General features: G+C 34.7%; 1 pseudogene; it reads left to right on the top strand.

Annotated features, from left to right (window-relative positions):
* The first annotated feature begins 1234 nt into the window (after window positions 1-1234).
* On the top strand, window positions 1235-19720 carry LOC126695421 (uncharacterized; annotated as a pseudogene).
* Window positions 19721-24289: the final 4569 nt, after the last annotated feature.

Here is a 24289-nt window from a genome sequence, read left to right as displayed (position 1 = left end):
AAAGAAAATGTATTAAAAAATTTATAACAAACCAAAATTTAAATGAGATTAAAGCCCTAAGAGATAGAATTTGTAATAATCAATTACTCAGATAATTGTCAGACACATTCAAATGTATAACCAAATTGAGTGTGTTATATAAACTCAAATTCTCTCTTCTGAAATAGCTAAATATTAACCTAAACTTGATATGAATATTGATTTTTTGAACTCACAGATCGAATATATTGGGTTTAGATTATATCTGTGTATGGTGCACAACTACAATTTATCTAAACCTTGTGAAGTTGAATTTCTAAATAAGCCTTTCATGTGTTATGCAAGCAGGGTACGAAAACCAAGGAAGTTGCTTTTAATTAAAACATGCAAGATTCTGTTTTCATAATTTTTGATTGATCGAATTACAATCGAAAAAAAAAAAAAAAGTCCTCTTTTGATCAATTGAAAAGAAATTGAAATTCTGTCAAAGTTTGCTATTTGATCAAATAAGACAGTTTAAATTCAAATAGAATGTCTTCTTTGAGCTATATCTTCACACTGTGATCTTAATAATTGATCAACGCATTTTAAACTTGATGATTATTACATTGTTATGGAATTTGTTAATCTAAAATGTAATACCTAATAAAAACAAAGTAGAAAAAACAAAAGTGAAATTAAATATTTATGATTTTCATTTGTCATATAATAAGTAGATAATTGCTTTGAGAAAGTTTATAGACACAAAAATATGACATTTACTGATGTGGTAGATTATTAGTAGTAAGTAAAAAAAATAATGTAAGTAATGAACCTGATTGAGAACGAGAACTAATATAAATTTGCCAACTTAATTATTATAAAAAATATTATCAAATTTATTGTGAACGTAAATAATTGCCGTAGCTGGCTAATATATATGTGCAAAATTTTGTGCAATGCATGGGGTTCTCCAAGTGGAGTGTGATTATCATATTATCATCTATCTCCTATTGATATTACACCTTCAAATGATAAATTGACGTGGGTTACATAAATAGTTTCGTGTATGTCAATCATTAAAATCAAGGTTTCCTCATAACCATGACAACAGTTCGTAGAATCAAGCTAACCAGTTTCACCTGTCTCATGCAAACTGAACCTAACATTGTTACTTACTGACCCAGTCAACTTCCAGGCGCGTTGACTATTTTGGGAGACGGAAACAAAATCGAAGACTTGGATTTTAGCAGAAGACCCCGTGAACATCAGTACATCACATAGTGAAGTGAAACTAAAAGTCCTTAACAGAGCGAATAACTTTCTACATTCTCTCATAAAAGAAACCTCAATAAGCAAATCCAAAACAAAAATGGCTTATACCCTCTGCACCATATACACAATCTTGTTTTTTACTTCCTTCTCAATTTGCTCTGCTAGAGATACCATAACGTTGGACAACCCAATTCATGACAGCGGGGGAGAATCTCTTGTATCAGCCCAAGAAAGATTTGAGCTTGGTTTTTTTACCCCTAATGGAAGCTCTAAGCATGGAAGATACGTAGGGATATGGTATTACAAGTCAAGTCCAAGGGTGATAGTATGGATTGCCAACCGCAACAATTCAGCGTCCAAAACCACTGGGGCTTTTACTATTGCAGAAGATGGTGACTTACAGGTACAGGAGGATAATAATAAATTGTGGTCAGCTAATAGAGGCGGATCAATTTCTTTTAATAGGACAGTGAAGCTCTTGGATTCTGGGAACTTAGTTCTTATAGAAGGCCAAGCTGGCTTAGAAAGAATTATCTGGCAAAGCTTTGATAATCCAACTGATACGTTTCTTCCTGGAATGAAGATGACCGCAAAGATGAGTTTAACTTCATGGAAAAGTCAAGCTGACCCTGCGCCAGGTAACTTCACTTTCCTACAAGACCAAGATCGAAGAAACCAGTACATTATCGAGAATAGAGCAAGTCCTCATTGGAAAAGTGGATTATCAGGAAAGTTTTTTCACTCTGATAACAATATTTATGGTAATAACTCTCAAGTCATTTGCCCTGCTATGTCCTCCTTGCTATCTAATTATACATCAGGTACTAGAAGACCGACATATCAGAATATGACTTTTGACACCCATGGACAGGTTGATTATTACGGTATGAGACTGGTAATGGATCTTGATGGTCATATAAAGTTTTTTACTAGGGATAATGACTCAGCCTCTGCCTCAGGGAATTTGACCTGTATGGAACCAAGAGATAATTGCAGCCTGTTTAATGCTTGTGGTAACTTTGGCAGCTGCAATATTGAGGAAACTCGTATGTGTAAGTGTTTAGATGGGTTTGAACCCAAGGAGCTAAATAATTGGAATTCTGGACTTTATTCAGAGGGGTGCACTAGAAACACCAACATATGCGGCAAGGGTGATCACTTCATTTTGTTGAAGATAGTGGGAGTGGAAGCCCCTGGTGGCTACAGAACTGACATAGAGAGTGCAGATAAATGCAAAGAGGAATGCCTTGACAGATGTGAATGCCAGGCTTATTCATTTGAAAGAACAGAAATGAGCCATACAAAGGCTTATTCATATGAAACTACAGCCACATGCTGGATTTGGTCAGAGGAGCTCAACAATATTCAGGAGTCCAAAGATGGAGGCAGTGAGGCCCGAGCCCTCTATGTCCGTGTGGGTTCTTCTGATATAGGTACTTAATTTCGCTTCTGCTTGTTGTTTATAATAGAATCTATATATGTAGCAGATTTGCAGGTTTTGGGATTAACTGATCAATTTTAATCTTTAATTGCTAAACTTTTTCCAACACAGCAAGTGCTTTCTACCACTAAAAGTGACATGATAGGTCAAGGGTGTGAATTTGGATATCAGCCTTACCAAAAAAAAAATAATAATAATAATAATTAGCAGTAAGGTTACCTTCCAATCTTCTCTTCTAACCCCGCAAAATTATGAATTTTATGCACTGTATATGACCTTTAGTGTCGATTTCCATATGCAACATGATTGGCCAAGTGCTGTGTTTCAGTAGTGAAACTTAATTTTAATTCAGAATAACACAATGCCTTGACATATTATGATGGTTCTGACACATAGTGTCATTTTAACTCCAGAAGGAAATTCTGACACATAGAACAACAGAACATTTACTCCCGTGTTAGAAACAAACTAAACCTGTTTTTATTTTTATTTTTAGTTTTTATGTAGTACCTGCAATAGCAGTGGCTGCCAGCTCATTGCCATTCCTATATTTATATGCATACTTGCCGTGTTTATTATAAATACCCTATTACACATTCTCACACACACTCGAAATATATTGAAATCGTGACCTCAAGTTACGATTTTTAAGTTAAAAATCATGATTTCAAGTCATGATTTTAGTGTATTTCAAGTCTGTATATAAGAATGTGTGTAATAATATTTTCCCTATATATAATGTAGCTACTCATCTTATTACTTATTGTTCTCTTCCATTTTTGAAGTTGCTCACCCGAATCCTGAAGGATCTTCCTACGAGAAGAAGCAATTTGGTCCAATTTTCTTGATGATTATTGCAACTTTGATGATTATTGCAACTTTGGTGGTTATTGCGTGCTGTTACATATATTATTTGATAAGAAGAAAACTGGCCGAAGGACAAGGTAACCAGTGTGAAAAGAACCATTTATTATCGTGTCAAAATGAAAATAATTTGGTTTCTTCCTTACAATTAACAAGAGACTGAAATTATACTCAATCTTTTCGAATCAGTTAATAGGGAAAGAAATCGGGAAAACACAGCATTTCGCCTGTATGACAGCGAGCGACGTGTCAAAGACTTGATGGATTCAGGCCAATTTACAGAAGAGGATAAAAAAGGCATAGATGTACCATTTTTCGATTTAAAAAGCATACTAGCTGCTACAGACTACTTTTCAGAAACAAAAAAGCTTGGACAAGGGGGGTTTGGGCCTGTTTACAAGGTAATTTATCCTTTTTGGAATTCATTATAGTTAATTTTAAAACATAGTTTCTAATTAATGGACGGTGCTTATGGGAGTTTTTCTCAGGGTTCCTTTCTAGGTGGACAAGAAATTGCTATAAAGAGGCTCTCAAGTGGTTCTGGACAAGGCTTGGAGGAATTTAAGAATGAGGTTGTTTTAATCGCTAAACTTCAACATCGGAATCTTGTTAGACTTTTGGGCTATTGCATTGAAGGAGATGAAAAAATGTTACTATATGAATACATGCCAAACAAAAGCTTAGACTCCTTTTTATTTGGTTAGACTCTAAACCTGCTGTTTAAAATATTTGTACTGTGTATCATATCTAAGTTTAAGCAGATTACTAAAACATGTGCTGAAATGGAAATGGCATGCAAGATCGAACACTATGTGTGTTACTGAACTGGAAGATACGCTTTGACATCATTTTGGGAATCGCTCGAGGGCTGCTGTATCTTCACCAAGATTCTAGGTTGAGGATCATTCATAGAGATTTGAAAACAAGTAATGTTCTACTTGACGAGGAGATGAACCCCAAGATTTCAGACTTCGGCTTGGCAAGGATATTTGGAGGCAAACAAACTGAGGCAACAACAACCAGAGTAGTTGGTACTTAGTAAGTTTGATGCAAGTCATTGTTTTAGACTTTAATAGTTTTCAGTTCTCCCATCTCTGCTCCCTAATTCACTGAAAATTTAAATAATTTTTGTTATGCAGCGGCTACATGTCTCCAGAATACGCATTGGATGGGTTTTTCTCGGTCAAGTCTGATGCCTTCAGCTTTGGAGTAGTTGTACTCGAGGTTATCAGTGGAAAAAGGAACACAGGATTTCACCAATCAGAACATGCTTTGAGTCTTTTAGGTTATGTAAGTAGCATTAGTAAACCAAAAAAAAAAAAAAAAAAATGTTGCATCAATTACATATAGTTGTTTTTCCTGAACTCTATTTAATGCCAATTTCAATTTCAAATTGTCTTAGGCATGGAAATTGTGGAAAGAAGGCAAGGCTTTAGATTTAATGGACCAAACATTACGTGAAACTTACAATGCAGAGGAATTTTTGAGGTGTGTGAACGTTGGGCTTTTATGTGTACAAGAAGATCCAAGTGATCGTCCCACAATGTCGAATGTAGTTTTCTTGCTTGGTAGTGAAACTGCAACTCTCCCATATCCGAAACAACCAGCCTATGTTGTAAGAAGATCCCTTTCTAGCACTGCTTCTTCTTCTAATACAAAACCAGAAAGATCGATTGAATTAACAGCTACCATCGAAGAAGGCCGATAATGGTGGATAGCATGGAGACTTTCAGGATTTTTGTTTTCTCTTTATCAGTGTTGCCGAAGTTTCTTGTATTCATACTATGGTTCTCATAGGAACAAGTAAGGCGTATTTCTTGTTTATCAAATTGTTACTTTTTTATTGTCCCCGATAACATTGTATACAAAGCATGTCTGTTTGTTAACTATTTGAACCTCCTTTGTAGTAATTGTACTTCTCTGATTTCTAATTGTTTCAAACTCAGACCAACTGCCTTCGTTTATTTATTCCTATTATTTTGAAGCCTAGCTAGAATTGCATTATTTGCAATTTTGCATCAAGAGGTCAGGTACAGTCAGGGTTACATTTGAGCTGTACTGTTCACTGCCGCACTATGCAGGAAGAGATTCAATATAATGCTATATCCTACATATTCACATTTACCATTAGTGTACTTACAAAGAATAGGCATACATGTCATGTCTGCATTGTAGATCATCTCAAATGCAGTCATATGAATCCATTTGGAAAGTGTTCTAATGGGACAGACTGGTCGAATTTCACGCAATAGGTAGTATAATTGTATTATGAATTATCCAATATTCCATCTAAACCAAAGAAACATAAAATTTTAGTAGTTGAAACATTCTAATAGTATTGCGCCTTCTGCTACCTTCTTTTCAATCTTATTTTCAATAATCGAAAAACGCAATTTTGTGTTGCGCCTTCTGCTACCTTTGGAGAATTCCTTACTCTGTTCTTGCACGATAGTATCTTGGCTTGCCTGTTGTATGTATTCTGTTATTGAGGAGATGTAGTACTATAGATTTTACTTTCTAGTGACTATTTATGTTTGCAACTAGTTCTTCTTTGATTTTATAGTTTGTGTGAGTTGAATATCTGTTATAGATAGTGTTGATTTGGTGTTCTTCAGTTCTTCTGAACAGTATTGCTGCTGATTGTACTTGTCCCTACTATAGCTGGTTCTTCTTTCTGGTTTGCATAAAGTTATTCATTAAGAAAAAAAAAAAGGAAGGAAAAGAAAGAACTAAAAATACAAGTCGATTTGGTGGATATGGATGTGCTAAATGCTAATTTTTTTGCACACCAAATACCACAAGACCACCAACATCAGATGTGCCATATGTTTAAAAAAAAAAAAAAAAAGGCATGGTGCTAGAGTACTCTAGTAAAAGTGTACTGTAACACCATTCTATTTTTTACTTAAAACATTCACCGCAAATGTTCTAAAAAATTTAGATTTAACAACTCAAAAAATTACTTTATCTATTTTAATATATTATTTTACAATATACTAAACTTCAAAGGCTCTATTATTTTACCACTTCATTTAAATATTCATTATTTTTTTTTTTATTCATTCTTTTACCACTCATGTCTCTCTCTCTCTCTCACACACACACACACACATATTTAGGGTCCGTTTGGTAAGGCATTTTGGGAGGCTAAAAACGTGTTTTTAAAATTCAAAATTTCATTTTACAACATCAACTCCTCATAGCCTTTTAAAAAACACTCATTTTAAACTCAAAACACCATTTTGTACTAGCTTATACAAACATACCATTAAATAACATAATTGTAATTACCATCTAACTACAGTAAAGTGCCATCTTTGGAACTTTAATATAGCTAGGTGTTAAAAAATTTGACTCTATTTTAGCACCCAAAACCCTTAAAAACCCACTATATTAATGGTGAGCTATTTTAGTACCCAAAACCCTAAAAAAATCACTATATTAATGGTGCCAAAAGTCAAATTTTTTAACATCTAGTTCGCTATTTTAGCAACTTTGATGTGAATGCTCTTAGTTTTTATTTATTATTATTATTATTTTTTTTTTTTAAATAATTATTTTTTTATATTATATTCTATCACTTTTCTCTCCTCGTCAGTTATCCACTTCTCCAAACTCTCTTTTTTTCCCCTACTTGTCTTTCTCTCTTTCCTTCACCTCTATCTCCCCCTCAGTTGTCCCTCTCCCACTCTTTGCCTCTTGCCATGCTGCCAACATTGTTGACCTTGCAATTTTGATTTTATTTTTTTATTTTCTTTTTATGGGTTGGTGATTTGGGTTGATCTAATTTTGAGTTTTTTGGGTTGGTGGTTTGGGCCGGTGTTGGTTGAGTTAAGTTTTGGTGATGTTTGGTTGATTTTAGTGGTGGTTGGTGGTGATGGGTTAGCTTTTTTTGTGGTAGTGGTGGGTTGTGGGGGTGGTGGTTGGTTGTGAATGGTGGTGGTAAGCTGTGGGTGGTGGCTAGGTTTTGCATTTTTTTTTTTTAATACTAGTGAGTTTTTTTTTTTAGTATATTTTAATGCATTGTAATGATAAAATAGAAGATGAGATATGTAAGTTGTATTGTTAAATGCCATCCTAAAATAGATAAAGTGACTTTTTGATGTGTTAAAATAGCCTTTTTTTTTTTGTGGAAGAATTAAAATCCAGGGAATGTTTTTTCATTTAGACATTTTGTTATTTTAGCTAATTACTTTTTAAAATATACGCATCTAATTCTCTATTCTCTATTCAATTTATTTAAATATTCATTATTATTATTTCCATCCTCCTCTCCTTTTATTTTTTTTATATTTTCTTAACAAATAAACAAGGGTACTGTAGCTAAATGGTATTTTGGCTAATGTTTATGGAAGCAAATGTGGATGTTTTTATTGGGTTCATTTGCCATATTGGGTTGTTGTCCAGAGAACCCATTATGAATGCTCTCTCTCTCTCTCTCTCTCTCTCTCTCTCTCTCTCTCTCTCTCTCTCTCTCTCTCTCTCTCTCTCTCTCTCTCTCATTGGGGCCTTAGGGGAGGGGCCGGAGGGAGGGTAGGGGGGAAGGGGTGGGGGTGATTTGAATTTTAGATATATTTGTTGAGAGAATTAAATTGTATCAATTGAATTACAAGGCTTTTGGCCTAGCTACATAAATATTAGTATATCAACATATTAGACATCAAGCAAAACAATGTCAATATTCTTCTGTTAGGACATATGTGTTTCACTTGTTAGGAACATATGTCACTGTGTTATGTAATTGGCTAATCCTTTGACAAAATGCACTTTACTTGTAATTGGATAGATCTACGATGTGTTTAATGTTTCAAGAAATAAGGTTTTAGGTTCAAGTATTAAAGTCATGCAAGTATGTCCAAGATTCAAGTATGAAAAGTGCTATTCATTAAAACTCGACAGTTAGCATCTATTGAGCCTTGAAGAGCTGTTCTAGCCCATGGCTCGACAACAGCTCGACAGATAGGGTATCTGTTGAGATTTATGAAATTCAGTTTTACAGGACTGTTTTCCATCCAATTTGTGATTGTATGTTTGAGTTTTCTTTTTTTACAACCCTAAACATATAAAATGATTATTTTAAGGGCCGTCAAAAGAGACACAAGTTACACAAGTGTTGAGCAAAGTTTGTTCATGCAAATTGTGACTGGAGACAGAATTTGTCCTAATTTATCTTTCTTGTGAAGAAGTTGCTGTGTTTGTGCACTGTAGGGTTTTGTAACCAAGGAACTTTTCAATCTTCATCGTGTGATGAACTGAAGAACTTTGCAGCCAACAACCTTCTTTAGTTAGTGATTGAAGTCGTGTACTGGGATTCGCATAATTAGTTAGTCACGTACTGGGAGCCGTGCATTACAAGGAGAGATTGTCATTATAGAACAATTCCAATTGGGTATTGGGGTAAGGGTTCAATTGTAGGTTGGTATAAGGTATTGAGATTCCTTTACTTGTAACCGTTTGTTGTGATAATAGTGGATTATCGGGAGTGGTGACCTTAAAATCACTCGGTGGGATTTTCGCCGTGTAAGTTTTCCCCGTTCGAAAACAAATCACCGTGTCAATTTATTTTCCGCTGCATACTTAGTTTAATTGGTGATTTGTTTATGTTACAACGTTGTATGTTAATTTGATTAATTAATAAACTTGGCTAATTAATCAATTAATTCATCACAATGGGTCAATACATTTTTGGCCTATCATCTTCAACATTTGATACTTACAATTCATGAAACTGTGTTAAGTCTTTCTTACACATGTCATACCAATTGACAACATGCACGCTGTGGTTAACTTGTGGGATATTTCTTTTGTGAAATATACCACGAGATCAAGGACGGATAGGGATGGCAATTTCTGCTTTATCCGTGGGTACCCGGCCCGGCCCGATAAAGAATAGGGCTGAGTTTGGGTTTTTTTAAAAAAAACCCTATGGGTCTGGGTTTTAATAAAAACCCGGACCGAACTCGGACCCGACCCGACCCGACCCGACCCGACCCGGTTATATAATTTAAGTACTAAACTACCCTCATATATATATATATATATATATATATATATATACACACACACACACACACACACAGTTATAAACCCTACCATCTCATATCATTTCACATTTTTCAGCCGCCCCACTTTCCTCTCTCTCTCTCCTTTCCCACTCTCACTCACTCACTCTGCTCTCCTCTGACCACCACAGCCACAACCGAGCCTCACTCACTCTCCTCTCTTCTCACCACGATAGCCCCAACCAAGCCTAGAAAACCCGTACACAGGCGATGCAGGTGCAGCATCATTCGATGGACATTTCGTACTCAACATTTCCTTCATCCTCTGATCGAAACCCCCACTGTTCCTCAGCGAATTCAAAGCCACCAAACCCCCAAACAACTTGTTGTTGAAGAATATCTATTTAACTGTTGTACTGTCTCTGCAATTCGATCGAGAAAAGAAGCTGAGAAAATGGGTTGGTTTATTAGATCTTGGATCCGTTTGGATGGCAAGAAAATAGCCTAGAAAATGTTGTAATTATTTTTATTTAAACATGTATATTCAATGATTTCTGTGTTTGTGATTTTGGGTTTGTTAATTGTGATTTTCTGGCTTTGTTTGGTTATCGATTAAGTGTGAGAAAAAAGAGGAATTGTTTGAGTTTTGATAGATTGCATTTTCAGGAGGAAAAAAGAAGAAAGTGTGATTAGATTTTCGTTAGACTCTGTATAGGCTTCAATTCTCTCTCTTTTTTTTTTTTTCTTTTTTTTTTTTTTTTGGGGGGTTGGGCTGCGGATTGGGCCCAAATCTGGTTGTCTTAAAGGGTTCCGGCCCTGGAAAAAAAAATCCGTTTAGTAAATGGGCCGGGTCCAGGCCGCGGGCTAAGACCCGCGGGTCGGGTTCGGATATTGAAAAACCCAGCCCGAACTCGACCCATTGCCATTCCTAAGGACGGAGCCAGATGGGAGCCCCTTATGACCTTAAGAAAAAAAGGGTAGGTATATTCTCTACTTTTATATATTTGGGTCATTTTAGAGATGATAATTCGTGTTCGTGTGTCGGGTTTGTGTTGTGTCAACTCATGAGTATCCGACTATATGAGTCAACATTAACCCGACATGTTTATTAAGTGTGTCAAGATTTCTCAACCCTAAAACGATACATTTATTAAACGGGTTAGTCGTGTCGACTTGTTTATCAGATTTTATCAAAATAAAAAAAAAATTATGAAAAAACAAACAAATAAATATTTTTAATATAAAATTCAGAACTAACGAATAACTGCATCACAAATAATCATTCAAAATTAAAGCATATTTCAGTATCACAAATAATTAATCACAATATGTCAAAGAAAATAAACCATAACAACTAATAAGTTTATATACCTAGGGTTTGAAGGGTATATTGGTAAAATGTCATTTAATTAAATGGGTTAGATGGGTTTTATGGGTTGAACACCAACCCAACCGATTTATTTGTGTCAACCTGAATATGATACGAATCCATCAAATCGCAACCCATAACCTACTAATTTCATGTCGTGTTGTGTCAAGTTTGTGGGTCGTGTCCAATTTTGCCACTCTTAGGTCCTCTCTTTCAAAAATCCTGGCCCCCCTTACCTCTAATTTTACATTGATTTGATTGTAAGAGTATTAGCATTAGTAGTAAAATAGCATAAGGTTCTAAATTTGCCCAATTAACCACAAAATACACCCACATCAGTCTATTTATCATTGTGTAAAAATATATTTGTTTTAGTGTAACTGTGTAAATTTACATAGTTATTGTAGCTATGCAAATGAATATTTTAGTAGTTCTTTTGATTGAAGGTAGTGATTTTTGGTTGAGGAAGAGAGAGATATGATTTGGGATATTAATAAAAGATTGATAGGAAAATAGTATTAATGTAGTGTAACTATAAAATAGATAATCTGATGTGAGGTATTTTGAAAAGTGAGTATGTAAAATAGAAAAAATAGATTCTTATGCTAAATTAGACAATAATTTTTGCACAAACTAATGCAAATGCTCTACTATAGTAAGAAATAATGGTATTTTGTGTTTTTGTCTTTTTAAGTAAATGATTGCATTGTAATGTATTACGAAAAATGATTTAGTGCCTTTGTATTTGTTAATAGTTTGTTAATATTGAATGAATGCTTATTTGGAATTCCATGATAATTTTTTTTGCTTATACTTCGACATCCTCTAACCAAAAATCTTGGTTTCGTCCCTACTTGAGACCTATGGGTTTTTGGTGTAATGAGAATATACAACAACCCCTCACATAGGGATGGATCTCATGTGAGTATATACAACGACCCTCCGTTTGGAAATTGTTTATTTTTAATAGCATATTTGCATAGTATATATAAAAAAACATATAGTTTTTAGTAACTTTTATGTAAAACCTGTTAAAAAAAAGCTAGAGGCTAGTTTTTTTTTTTTCTTAAAAAGCTAAATTATTTGAAAGAAAAAAAAAAAAAAATTGAGACAAAAAACTTAAACTTTTTCAACAATTCCCGAATCTACACTGGACAATATTTCCAACAGGAAAATCTTGTTATAGGAAAACAAGATGCAAATTTCATGTTAATTAGAGGACGCGTAGGCCTAAACCATATCCATTCATCGCACGCGGAAAATGTGAGTGGCTGGTATCCTTCTATCATCTGGTAATGTGAACACTGACTGGACCAGCATGAAATAGGTGTAGTGAACATTATTTAGACACTGCAAAGGCCTTTGACGTATTGCCTGCTACCTGCTATTAAAAGTGCTTTTAGTCTGTTTTTTTCTTTCTCCAAAGATGGTAAAAGGTGCTTTTACTTTAATATTCTTACTTTCCAAGAAACTACCACTCAAACTGCAGATTAATGGTATTCCTCTCTTATCTATACATAGTCGTGACCCAAAATTATGGACTTCTTCAGGAGATATTAATACCCTTTTTTGGTTTCAAAGACAGCTTATAACTTCATACTTTTTAATCTTGTTTTCTTCTGTATCTGTCAATTCAGGACAAACATAAATTGGGAGGATTTATTATTATTATTTAAACTAAGATCCTTCGACTAGAATTTCAATTCAATGATAATTTAGCTTGGCTCTAATGATTTGTGCTTATTTGGTTTAATATCATGGATCTAGCTCATCAACTACTCAAAGATTACCTTCAAGTCTCCTATTTGCTTCAGGATTAATGCCTAATGTGAAATCTTATTTAAATTCATTGATTAGATTAAAGTACATTTTTTTAACTCTTAAAGTTTGTTACTATTTTCATTTTGGTTCTTATAGCTTGATTTGGTTTTCATATTGCCCTTGTTGTTCATTTCAGTTAATAATCTGGTGATACGATTTCAGTTAATAATCTGGTGATACGATCATTATATGAGTAACGTGACTTAATGGATGCCAATTATGTGGCACTTAATGGTGAGATTAATATCAGGAGTGGTTGACAGAGATATGAAAATGAAATCAGATGTGAAGGGCCAAAAAGAAAAGTTTAAAACATAAAAAGCCAAATGGAAAACAATCCCAAACATTAAGGACTAAAAGTGTACTTTAGTCAATTAATTAACTATTTAACAATTATGCCGGAAAAAATTGCCAAATGCCCTTTTTGAGTAAAAATAGCAGCTCTTTGCCACATTTCCCAAACTAATTAGGAAAATACCCCTCTTTTGAAACTTGATTTGTGATAAATCAAATTAGGCCCTATAGCGGCGTTTTTAAGGAGCCTATAGTGACGTTTTCAGGACCTATAGTGGCGTTTTGTAACTCGATCTCTATGAAATCGAGTTATAGTTTAAAAAAAAAAAAAAAATTGCCTATAACTCAATTTCATGGAGGTCGAGTTAAAAAAAGGCTACTATAGGTCCTTAAAACGTCACTATAGGTCCTTAAAAATGTCACTATAGGGCTCTAGAATTTTTTTTTTTTAACTCGATTTATCTCAAATCGAGTTATAAAAGAGGAGCATTTCTCTAATTAGTTTGGAAAAGGGGGCAAAATGCTGCTTAGTTTGGGAGAAAAGGGCATTTGCCCATTTTCTCCCAATTATGCCCATTTAATTAGTGATTACAATTATGTTAATTTAATTGTATTTAGCACACAAAAAAAGAAGTTCATTAAATTGTAACCGCAAGAAGTACCAAAACTAAAGAGTAAAGCAAGAGACAATAAAAATTCAAATTTGGTAACAAAATGAAAAACTAATTGAAAAAACGCCAAAGGAAAAAGCACTCTTGAGGGTAACCTAGCCCAACTAAGAAGATCTAGTTAAACTTACTTTACCCTAGAAACTACACTACCTTGTTGACCTATAACAATTTTAGAATGTTTGAACTCTTTGTACATTAACCCTTTCAAGAATAGCCCATCTATGTTCACAACTAGAATTTCAGACCGACTCCAACAACCTTTGAATGTTTAAATTAATGGACAAAATTGGCCTCTGCCCTTTTCGGACATAATAAATAGCATTTTACCCCATTTCCCAAACTAATTAGGGAAATGCCCCTCTTTTGAAAATCGACTTTCTCAAAATCGAGTTAAAAAAAAAAAAAATTCTAGAGCCTTATAGTGGGGTTTTAAGGAGCTTATAATGACGTTTTAATGACCTATAGTGACGTTTTGTAACTCGATTTTCATGAAGTCGAGTTACATGCAATTTTTTTACCTTTAACTTGATTTCATGGGGCTTGAGTTCAAAAACGCTACTATAGGTCCTTAAAAACGTCACTATAGGACTTAACTCGATTTTAAGAAAGTCGATTTTCAAAAGAGAGACATTTTCCTAATTAGTTTGGGAAAAGGGGGTGGAATACTATTTATTTTGCCTGAAAAGGGCAGAAGCCAATTTTGTCCTTAAATTATTAGTGTTATGTGTTGGGTTGATAAACTTATGGTAGCAACTTTGTAGCGAATAATGATTTTTCAAGCTTTCAGGTTGAACAAATTAGGTTTGGTTTGGGTTGTCTCTGTGTATGGTGCTACAACCTCTTTAAACATTGTGAAGTTGAGTTTATAATAAGAAGCCTATTAGATGTTATAAAAGTAGGGTACGAAAACCAAGGTGACTGCCTTTATTTATAACATGTTAGATTTTGTTTTCATGATTTTCGATTGATCAATTCACAACCAAATAGCTATCAAAAATCATATTTTGACCAATTGAGAAGAGATTGAAAGTCTATCAAAACTTCTTGTTTGATCAATTAAGGCTGTTGAAATCCAGATAAAATATCTTTTTTGAGTTGAATCTTCAAATAATTGCGATCTTGATCATTGATCATCACATCACAAACTTGATCGTTATTGCATTGTTATGGAAGTTCTCAATCCAAACCCTAACACCTAGTAAAAAGAAAGTAAAAAAAAAAAAGAAGAAAAGAAAAGATTTATGATTTATCACTTTGTCATATAAGTAGATAGTTGCCATAGGCTAAAATATCTACAAAATTGTGCGCTACATGTGATTCTCAAGGTGGAGTGTGATTATCACATCATCTATCTCCTGTTGATTTTTACACTCTCAATTGAATGAATTGAAGTGTGCTACAATTCAGCATCATGTATGTCAATTGCTAAAAGCAAGGTTTCCTTATTTCCAAGAAACAATTCATAGAAAAAAGCTAACCTGTTTCACCTGCCTCATGCAAACCGAAACTTACATTGTAATTTCCTGACCAAAGTCAACTTTTAGCGCGTAGACTATTCAGTGAAAAGGAAACAAGATTTAGTAATTTTTAGCTAGAAGACTTGGATTGTAGCAGAAGACCTCGTGGCCATCACAAAAGTGAACTACGAGTCCACAACCGTGCGCACAACTTACCACATTCTCTCATAACAGAATCCACAAGCAGCAAAACCAGAATAACAATGGCCTTCACATGGTCTGCAACTCATATTTCATTCTGTACCATATACACATTCTTGTTTCTATCTTCATTTTCATTTTGCTCTGCTAGAGATACCTTAACATTTCGCAACCCAATTAATGACAGCCAGGGAGAATCTCTTGTATCAGCCGGAAAAAGATTTGAGCTTGGTTTTTTCACCCCCAGTGGAAGCTCTAAGCATGGAAGATATGTAGGGATATGGTATTACAAGTCAAGTCCAATGGTAGTTGTATGGGTTGCCAACCGTATTGAGCCAGTACCGTCCAAAACCACTGGGGCTTTTACTATTTCAGAGAATGGCGACCTACAGGTACTAGACAATACTAAAAAGTTATGGTCAGCTAAGATCGGCGGATCAACTTCTTTTAATAGGACAGTGAAGCTCTTGGATTCTGGGAACTTAGTTCTTATTGAAGGTCAAGCTGGCTCAGAAACAATTCTCTGGCAAAGCTTTGATAATCCAACTGATACATTTCTTCCTGGAATGAAGATGAATGCAGAGATGACTTTAACTTCGTGGAAAAGTCAAGTTGACCCTGCGCCAGGGAACTACACTTTCCGGCAAGACCAAGATCGAGGAAACCAGTACAAAATTGAGTATAGAGCAATTCCATACTGGAAAAGTGGATTATCAGGAGAGTTATTTAACTCTGACAACAATCTTATTTTTACAGCAATATCCAACTTGCTCTCTAACTCTGCACCGGGTACTGGAAAATCGAAATATAAGATTAAGAATAAGACTCTTACAAGTACTACCCCTGGACGGTTTGATTATTACAGTATGAGACTGGTAATGGATCTTGATGGTCATATAAAGCTTTATAAGTTGGATAACGATACAGCCCCTGCCTCATGGAGTTTGACCCGTATGGAACCAAGAGATAATTGCAGCGTGCATAATGCTTGTGGTTCCTTTGGCAGCTGCAATATTGAGAAAAGTCCAATGTGCAACTGTTTAGATGGGTTTCAGCCTAAGGCACTAAATCATTGGAATTCTGGGTTTTATTCAGAGGGGTGCACTAGAAACTACTCCATATGTCGCAAGGGTGATAATTTCACGATGTTGAATATAACTGGAGTGGGAACCGAAGGTGGCAATGGAATTTATAAGCAGAGTGCACATGAATGCAGAGTGGAATGCCTTAGCGATTGTCGCTGCCTGGCTTATTCATTTCAAAGTACAGAAATGAGCCGTACAAAGGCTAATACGGCCACCTGCTGGATTTGGTCAGAGGATGTCAACAATATCCAGGAGTCAAACGATGGAGGCAGTGACGCCCGAGAACTCTATGTCCGTGTGGGTCTTTCTGTCATAGGTACTTAATTTTTGCTTCTTCTTGTTTATAATGGAATCTATATAGCACTATAGCAGATTTGCAGGATGTGGGGACTGGGGGTTGATTGATCAATTCCAGTCTTTAATGGCTAAAATTTTTCTAGCACAGCACTAGCTCAGTCGAGCCTTGGTGTGATGACAAGTGTTTTCCACCAACAAAAGTGACGTGATATTTATTTCCTGGGTTTGAATTTGGAAATCAGTCTCTTTAAAAATAATAATAATAAGAAGAAGAAGAAGGGGTAAGGCTACTTTCCAATCTCCTCTTCTGGCCCGGCAAAATTGGGAATTCTATGCACCCAATTCCATATGCAACATGATTGGCCAAGTGTTTTGTTCTAATACTTAAACGTAATTTCAGTTTAGAATAACACAATTCCTTGCCATATTATGGTGGTTGTGGCACATAGTGACAGTTCATTTCAGAAGGGAATTTTGAATTTTAGGCACCCACTTGTTCATTTTTCCTCAAAAAAAAAAAAAAAAAAAAAAATCTGATATATATTAACACAGACCTATATTGAATCATCTCTTGACCTTTGGGTTTTGAGTTTATTTGTTGTTGTTGTTGTTCATTCATGTATCCTCTGCTACAACAAAAAGTCAAGCCAGCCAGAACTTCATGGCAAGCGTACTTTTTCCATCGATTTTCATATATGTTTTGATCCACTGGCTCGAAATGTGCAACACTCATTGGATTACCAAATCCCCTTTTGGCATCACCATCATTTAGGATCCATCTAACAAGCACTTACACCTTTCACATACTTTGTTTGTTTTGGACACATAAAACAGAATCATAGAACAATATAGCATTTACTCCTGTGACTTAAAAACAAACTAAACCTGATTTTATTTTTTATTTTTTAATTTTTATTTTGGCAATGCAACTTAGTACCTATATTTATATACATAATGTTGTCAACTTATTACTCATTGTTCTATTCATTTTTTGAAGATGATCACACAAAGTCTGAAGGATCTTCCTACAAGAAGAAGCAATTTGATCCAATTATCCTGATGATTATTGCAACTTTGATGGTTATTGCATGCTGTTACTTTTATTATTTTACAAGAAAAAAAGTGGCCAAAGGACAAGGTAACCAGTGTGAAAACAACCATATATTCTTGATTTCTTGTGTCAAAGTGAAAATATTTTTGTTTCTTCCATACAGTTAGCAAGAGACTGAAATTTCAATTTAATCTTTTAGAATCAGTTAACAGGGAAAGAAATCAGGCAAATGCAGCATTTCGCCTATATGACAGTGAGCGACAAGTCAAAGATTTGATAGACTCGGGCCAATTTAGAGAAGATGATAAAAAAGGCATAGATGTACCCTTTTTCGATTTGAAAAGCATACTAGCAGCTACGGATTATTTTTCAGATGCAAAAAAGCTTGGACAAGGGGGGTTTGGGCCTGTTTACAAGGTAATTTAACCTTTTTGGTATTCATTATAGTTAATTTTAAACATTAGTTTCTGATTAATGATGGATGGTGCTTATCGGAGTTTTCTCTCAGGGTTCCTTTCCAGGTGGACAAGAAATTGCTATAAAGAGGCTCTCAAGTGGTTCAGGACAAGGCTTGGAGGAATTTAAGAATGAGGTTGTTTTAATTGCTAAACTTCAACATCGGAATCTTGTTAGACTTTGGGCTATTGCATCGAAGGAGATGAAAAACTTTTACTATATGAATACATGCCAAACAAAAGCTTAGACTCCTTTTTATTTGGTTAGACTCTAAACCTGAAGTTTAAATATTTGTACTGCATATTATATTGTTGCTTAATATGATTACTTAAAAATGTTCTAAAATGGAAAATGGCATGAAAGATCGGACGCTATGTGTGTTACTGAACTGGAAGATACGCTTTGAAATTATTTTGGGAATTGCTCGAGGGCTGCTCTATCTTCACCAAGATTCTAGGTTGAGGATTATTCATAGAGATTTGAAAACAAGCAATGTTCTACTGGATGAGGAGATGAACCCCAAGATTTCAGACTTTGGCTTGACAAGGATATTTGGAGGCAAACAAACTGAGGCAACCACAACTAGAATAGTTGGAACTTAGTAAGTTTGATGCAGATGGTTGATTATGAAAGCTCTTTGTTTAGACTTTGAATTACATTTGTCAGTTCTCCCATCTATGCTCCCTAATTCACTGAAAATTTAAACAATTTTTGTTGTGCAGCGGTTACATGTCTCCAGAATACGCATTGGATGGGTTTTTCTCAATCAAGTCTGATGCCTTCAGCTTTGGAGTAGTTGTACTTGAGGTTATCAGTGGAAAAAGGAACACGGGATTTCACCAGTCAGAGCATGGTTTGAGTCTTTTAGGTTATGTAAGTATGTTGTATTAGTAAACCAAAGAAAACGTATGTTGCATTAAGTACATATGGTTATTTTTATTTTTTCTTGCACTCTACTTATTGCCAATTCAATTTTCAAATTGTCCCAGGCATGGAAATTGTGGAGAGAAGGCAAGGCTTTAGATTTAATGGACCAAACAATACATGAAACTTGTAACGCAAACGAATTTTTGAGGTGTGTTAACATTGGGCTTTTATGTGTACAAGAGGACCCAAGTGATCGTCCCACAATGTCGAATGTAGTTTTCATGCTTGGTAGTGAAGCTGCAACTCTCCCAACTCCTAAACAACCAGCCTATGTTGTAAGAAGATCCCTTTCTAGCAAAACTTCTTCTACTACTAAACCAGAAAGTTTGAATGAAGTAACATGTACCATTGAAGAAGGCCGATAATGGTGGATAGAATAAGTGCTCTCATGATTCTTGTTTTCTCTTTATCAGTGTTGCAGAAGTTTCTAGTATTCTTACTGTGGTTCTCGTAAATTAAGGCACATTTCATGTTTGTCATATTAATACTTTTTTTATTGTCGCTGATATGTGATTACATTGTATCCAATATAAGTCTGATTGTTACCTATTTGAACCTCCTCTGTATTTATTGTACTTTTTTCTGATTGTCTCTAACTCAGACCAACTGCCTTCATTTATTTATTCCTATTATTTGGAAGCCTAGAACAGCATTATTAGCAATTTTCATCAAGAGGTACAGTCAGCCTTACATTTGAGCTGTACTGTTCATTGCCACAATAAGCAGGAAGAGATTCAAGAGAATGCTGTTCACATGTACCATTAGTGTACTTATAAAGAATAGGCATACCTGTCATGTCTCCACTGTAGATCATTTCAAATGCGGTCGTATGAAGCCATTTGGGAAATGTTCTAATTGGAAAGACAGGTTGTAATTCACGTAGGCTGCCATATAATTGTATCTAATATTCCATCTACACCAAAGAAACATAAAAGTTAAGTAGTCGAAACAATCAAATAGTTAAAAAAGGAAAATTGGAAAACAGAAAGGACAAGATGAAAAACTCAATTTTAGTTTTGAATAATCGAAAAACGCAATTTCGTATGCTGCCTTTGGAGAATTCCATACTCTGTTCTTGCATGACAGTATCCTGGCTTTCCTGTTGTGCGTCTTCTGTTGTTGACGAGACGTAGTACTATAGATTTTATTTTTTAGTGTTTGCTTCTAATACAAGTCTTTGCTTCTAATTCCTCGGTATGGAGAAGAATTCCTTTAATGTAAGACACATCATCCTTTATTAGACTGTAGGGATTTCGTACCTTCATCAGTTGTAATTAAAAGTATGCATTTTCACCCATTCAACACCAGTAGACACTATGCACAGAAACAGAGTCAGGAACAAAAAAAAAATTTAATCCAAGATTAATGAAATACATACAAGACTAAGGTTGTATTTGGCATTGGCTTAAAAAGCCAGCTTTTTTTACTATTCAGTTTATTTTTAGTACTATTTATGAGTTTCATTGCACTTTTTGGTACTATTCATGAGTCTCATTGCACTTTTTGGTTATATTCATGGGAACTGTATTATTTTAAATACTTTTTATTTTTATTTACCGTACTTCTAGCAAAAAGTAGTACTGTGCATTCAATGTTGATATATATAAAGTATAAACAAAAGGAAAGATACAAAATATAAATGAAAGGAACCAGACTTAGGGTACGTTTGTTTGGGAGGATGAAAAAGTGAGATGATAGAAAATAGAGGGAGGATAGAAAAGTGAGAGGATAGAAAAGTTTTTAGTTTTCCTCATTTGTGTTTGGTTGAGAGGGTGGAAAAGTAGAGGAATGGAAAACTTTTTGGTTTGGTTTAAAATAAGGTTTGTATAAATTTACCATCACATCCCTCCTAAATAAAACAAAAAGTAATACATTATACTTTAAAAAAAAATTGTGTATAGATGAAAGTGCACATTTCAAAAAATAGCATAAGAAATCATCCAAAAGTATTTTCTCAAAAAAATAATAAAAATTAAAATTAAGAAAAAAGAAGAAGTAAAAGAAGAAGAATCCACCACTTGACAAAAGGGGAGGAGAGAAAACTTGTCGGCCCCACCACTTTTCTGTCCCCCTCCCCCTCTCAACCAAACAATGGAAAATGTCATTTTCCACCATATTTTTCTCTCCCTATTTTCCATCCTCTCTATTTTCACCTCAACCAAATATACCCTTAGTTACAAGACTTAATATATATATATACACACACACACACATAAAGGAAATGAAATTGGACATGCACACACGCATATAAGAGCAAGACACTAACTTAATTATAATAATATACTAGTCGCTAACCCGTACGATACACGAGATACTTAACTTTAAAATCACATATCTATATATATAATAATAGGTGAAGCTAAAAGAAACTCAAATTAGAATTCTAAATTAGAGTTCAAATTTTGCGCCATGTGTCCTTAGAATCAAGCATGCTATCTACTATAGTCAAACCCAAATTATGCCATCATAAAAAAATAATGGATTTTCAAATTTTAACATAAATATCATTCTAGAATCCCATATATTCTTTTTATTCTTTTTAAATATGCACCTCTAAATTCTAATTAACATGGAATATGAGTTTAAAGGAAATCAAATATCAATAAGAGCCTAATTAGCCTAGCAAAAATAAACTAAAAGAAAAAAGAGAATACAATATAAAAATAAAGACGGTAATTAAAAAAAAAAAAAAATTCAAGGCAATGAGAGAATTTTATGCAAAATCTACATTCACTTTTGCATCAACAAATCTATACAACTTCATATTACATATAAATTAATGTACTTTTTTATTATAAATTATTACATATAAATAAAAATCATTGCATAAATATATTTTACACTTATATGATTTTGGAGACCATTCACCTAACAATCTTGCCCCAAGCATCCTCCTTCTAGAGTCTCATCTCTTTTCTTTAAACCTGCATATGAATAATTTTTGTTGAGGGGAAAATTTTGATGTTCCCAACTAGAATATGGGGTAGCCAAGCTGAAACTCGACGATGGGCCCTTGAAATAAAGCCCAAAGGCTATCGGTGTGGTGTAAGTCCGCTCAAGCAAGAGATAGAGGCTGCACCCTAACAAGAAGACAACAATAAAGCATAATAAACATGTTAGTGTTGTTAGTTTGTTATATTATTAGTCCTTTTATAGCATCATAGTTCAAATCAGTCCTCTAGTGGTAAGGGTAAAATTACACTTAGTCCAGAAAAAAATAGATTTAAACAATCCAATGGTCAATGATTAAATAAGTTTAGGAATGTGTTAACTCCTAGGGGTCTTGCATGTCTCGGTCAGGGGAGTTCATTATACTTTCAGCCATCATTACATTAATGTGAGGGAAAAGTTCAATTGTTACATATACATTATATCCTTCAACCGTAAAATAAAAAGTAAAAATTAAAGGTTCCATGGGAAGAGATAGTTTCCAGAACATTATGGCCTTCATCATAATAATATTAAACAAGGATTAAAGACTCTATAGTTACAAATAAAAGAGGAAAAAAAAGGATGGAGTGAAGGGAGAGAAAGATCTCCAGCTCAGTGCAACAAGTATTAAGCTAAGATTTTGGTTGGTATGTGTTTATAAGGCGTGAACGAGGTGAATGTGGACTGTTTTGAGTGAGTGGGATAAAATTAATACTGAGATTGAAGCTTTATGTGAGTAATGGGCTGTTTGTGTCTAGTTGGAGGACATTTTTGAGCTGTGTTTGTGTAGAGGGGTGAGAAGAATATTTGAGATTAGATGAGTGAAGGCTGAAGATGATGAGTGGTGAGCTTAAGGAGAGCTGAACCACCAGCAAAAATGGCCAATGAATCCAAAGTCTTAGAGGAAGGTAACTAGGTCATCTTTCTGATTAGTTGCTTGTGTTTTTATAATGGAGTTTAGGGAAGCATTTATTGACAAGAATCCAAAAACATATGACTACTTAGAGGTGCTGAATCAAGGTTAGGTTTTTTTATCAGAAGTAGGAAAATCCATTTTAGGGGCTGCCATGCTTCTTTGGGTAATGATGGGATTTTAGAGTGTTTTTGCATTAAATGCCAGGATTTGGGGCTGAGCTTAATTATTGTGATTGAGGTATGTATCAAGAGCGAATCCTAATGCTGCAACTAAGATTCGGATCCCTGAGAAGTAAGATTTAACACTCCCAAGCCAGGTGTTAAGGTTTAGTCTACTTCAGGGGGTTTCGTTGGAGATCCCTTTATGCCCTCCAAACCACATGTTCCCAATTTTTCCCCTTTTGGATTCATGGGCTTGGCACATAAATCACGTCTTGAATGTTTTTAACATTTATAGCATCAATTTGTTGAAGTTTGGTTTCAGCTCCCCTTCCGTTGGAGGTGCAATCTTGAGGAAGATGATGGAGTCCCTTTATCCTTTTGACTTCAGCTAATATGACAGTTTTTGGGCACTGTTCACGTCAGGCAGAGGGTGGCAGAAAACTGATGGGATAGCCCTTAGTCCATTCTCAAAGGCTTGGTTCCCTAGTATGAGTACCTAGTTGCTCTTTTTTGGTTAGGAATGAACAAGAGCTGTTTACCCACTCTCCTTTGCCCCCTGCTGGTGTTTTTTGCTTGGGCTTGCTCACATGGGCTGGGTTGTGTGCACATGTTGCCATGGGCTTTCATTCCTCATGGACTTTTATTAGTAAATATTTTGGGGTTTTTCATAAATACTTGCAATGGGCCTTTGGGCAATTAGTTGTAATGTTTGAAACAATAGGACAAGTTTCAAAATACTTTTGTAAATAATATTTACTTTGGTGAATTCCATGTTGCAATAATGTTCATGGTTTCTAATAATCGCATCATAACTTAAACAATGATCTTGTGGGTTTGAATGTTTACCATGAGGGTCGAAGGTGTATATTATGGATGTTGCGATGCAAATGATGTCCATGTATTTCATGGGTTTATAACATGAAATAAATATATGTCATGGGTCTAACAATCATAACTTTCCATGGGCTTTTACAAGATGATTCCATGGGTTTTGAGAATAGATAATTCATAAATTCCATGAGCTTGTAATATTATAATAACTAGTTGCTAACCCGTGCGATGTACAAGAAATCTATTAACTATGAAAAAAAAAATCAACAATGAATAAAGAA

The sequence above is a fragment of the Quercus robur genome, chromosome 8 (genome assembly GCF_932294415.1).
Source record: "Quercus robur chromosome 8, dhQueRobu3.1, whole genome shotgun sequence".
NCBI lineage: Eukaryota > Viridiplantae > Streptophyta > Magnoliopsida > Fagales > Fagaceae > Quercus > Quercus robur.
The sequence above is the reverse complement of the archived record's forward strand: the minus strand, read 5'-3'. Positions and strand labels throughout refer to the sequence as shown.